Below are 2,488 nucleotides of genomic sequence, written 5' to 3' on the forward strand. Positions count from 1 at the left end.
TCTCCAACCTTCTCACATGCCCTTTTCCTCCTCAACCACCACATTCCTGGGTCATCAGACTCCCTTCTGTGGGAGCAGTCTATTAGCATCTCTTCCCTAGATCATAAGGCTCATGCCTGTGCTTCCTGTTCATCATTTTCCTTGTGGTGGCTGGCACGGAGCCTAGCACACAGCTGCTATTTAATAAATATACGTTGGATGAATGAATGAAGTTACACATGTAAGAACACTTGGAAATTTTCCAGGATGTAAAGCACTATTACAATCTTAGGTAGTTTTTTAATTTAATTTTTAATGCATTTGAAAACTGATTCTTACAATCACAAAGGACAGATTTATGGCCTCTAATGGCACACACTGTACTGTGCAATGACATGTGGATGCGCCAGGCTAATGAAACCACCTATCACCCAACTCCTTGTACTAACCAACCTGATCTGGCCTCTTATTAAAGAAAAAGAGGGCTCTTCGATGTTCAGCAAACAAAAAGACAAAGGTGTGGCCCTTCACTTCCTCTGTTCTCTCATTCCTGGCTGCAGGGTAGGATAGTCGCCGGTCACATGCGGTCATCCTCTGGGGACAGTTGTGTGTGATGGCAGTTATGGCACTCCCTCCCTGACCATAACTTGCATAATTGAGCTGAATTTCTGTCAAGGATCCTCTCCAGGAAACACGGAAGAGGCCTCAGGACGTTATCCAAACAGAAAGCATGGGCCAAGCACGTCTTCCATCCTGACGGAGCCTCAGTCTTTGTCCAGAAGTGCCCCTTGCTCCTCACCTTCAGAGCAGCAGAGGCTCCCCACTGGATCATCTCCCCAGAGCCTGGGAGCTGGGCTTATCTCTCTTACGTATGTGTGTTTATGACAGTCTGGCATGTAGGGAGGAGAGTCAACTACTTTTTCTTGCTGGAGATGCCATTTGAATTAAAACATTTTAACAGTCATGTCATGCTGCCTAGAATAACAATTCTGGCTCTTTTTTTCCCCAGAAGAAAACACAAACAGTATCTTAAACTAAGCATTTCATTTATTCAGGTCCTAAGAGTGGATATATATGCATATGTGTGTATATATTGATAGATAGAGACACAGATATGGAGATAGATATAAATCTAGGTACAGATATGCACAGCAAGAACCCTCTGTGAGGGTGGATATGTAGGTAGATTATTATGTTATGTGTTCTATATTATATATAACAGATATTATATATATCAGATAACATACATATATATCAGATAAAGTTTATATATTCCATTTGAGGAGACAATAAACAAGTAAGTAGATATATGTCAAAAAGTGATAAGTGCTAAAGAGAAAAGAAAAGCAAAAAGCAGGATAGGAATGGGGCGCCTGGGTGCCTCAGTCAGTTGGGCATCCAACTCTTGATTTTGGCTCGGGTCATTATCCAAGGTTGTGGGATCAAGCCCCATGTCAGGCTTCACGCTCAACATGGAGCCTGCTTGGGATTCTCTCTCTCTCTCTCTCTCTCTCTCTGTCTCCCTCTGTTCCTCTCTCCCACTCTCCCTCCCTCCGTGTCTCTCTCTCTCTTTCAAATAAAAAATACAAATAAATAAATACGTAATCAAGATAGGAGAAAGCAGGTGATTGCTGAGGCGAAGGAGAGCCAGAGTCCATGGGGCTGTCATTGGGGAAAGCCTGTACTATAGGGTAATATTGAGTAAAGACCCTATAGCAACTAATCTATGCAAATATCTGTGGAAATGACAATACACATACAGAGAACAAAAACTGTGATTGTACTTAGATGGGGAGCATGCTTATTAACTGCATTTCTTGTTTTCTGTATTCCTGAGGCTCTGGCATCCAGGGCCCGGCTGATCCTGGAGAGACTGACCCTCCCAGGATTCGTCCATTCCTCGAGATAGCAAGAAACTCATCCTGGGAGCACATCTATCTCGCATGCAAATGAGCCCATTCAAACTCCATACTCTCAGCCACTTTCTTTATTGGGCTTTTACGCTCAGGGCCAAGGTCCCCCTGCATTCGTTACCCCAGGGGCAGGTGTCGGACAACTAGAGAGAGAGCCACCCTACCCCAGACACCACTGAACGTCTTCAAACTGGTTCATCCTAAACCTACGTGATCTGTCTTGCCTTGCTTTCTCCCGCAGAAGCCACAGTAAAGGTGTTTGCCGTGCTCCCCCCTTACCTCTGCCCCCCCCGCTGGCCCTGGCGCTTCCTTGTGTGGCCCCACATGGCATGCCAAGCCTCCCGCTTCTAGAGAACTCGGAATTAAAACTCCCTCCTCCATGACAGCCACTCCTGTGTGTGCATGTCTGATTAGACCTGATGAAAACACATCCAGGGTATATTTGAAAACAAATGCCTAGTATGTTCAAGGAGCAGTAGGAAGGCCAATGTGCCTGGAGCCGAGTGGTGGGGGCGGGGGGCGCGGCGGGGGCGGGGGGGGGCCAATGTGCCTGGAGCCGAGTGGTGGGGGCGGGGGGCGCGGCGGGGGCGGGGGGG

The sequence above is a fragment of the Hyaena hyaena genome, unplaced genomic scaffold, assembly GCF_003009895.1.
Source record: "Hyaena hyaena isolate Hyena2069 unplaced genomic scaffold, ASM300989v1 scaffold_496, whole genome shotgun sequence".
In the NCBI taxonomy this organism is placed as follows: domain Eukaryota; kingdom Metazoa; phylum Chordata; class Mammalia; order Carnivora; family Hyaenidae; genus Hyaena; species Hyaena hyaena.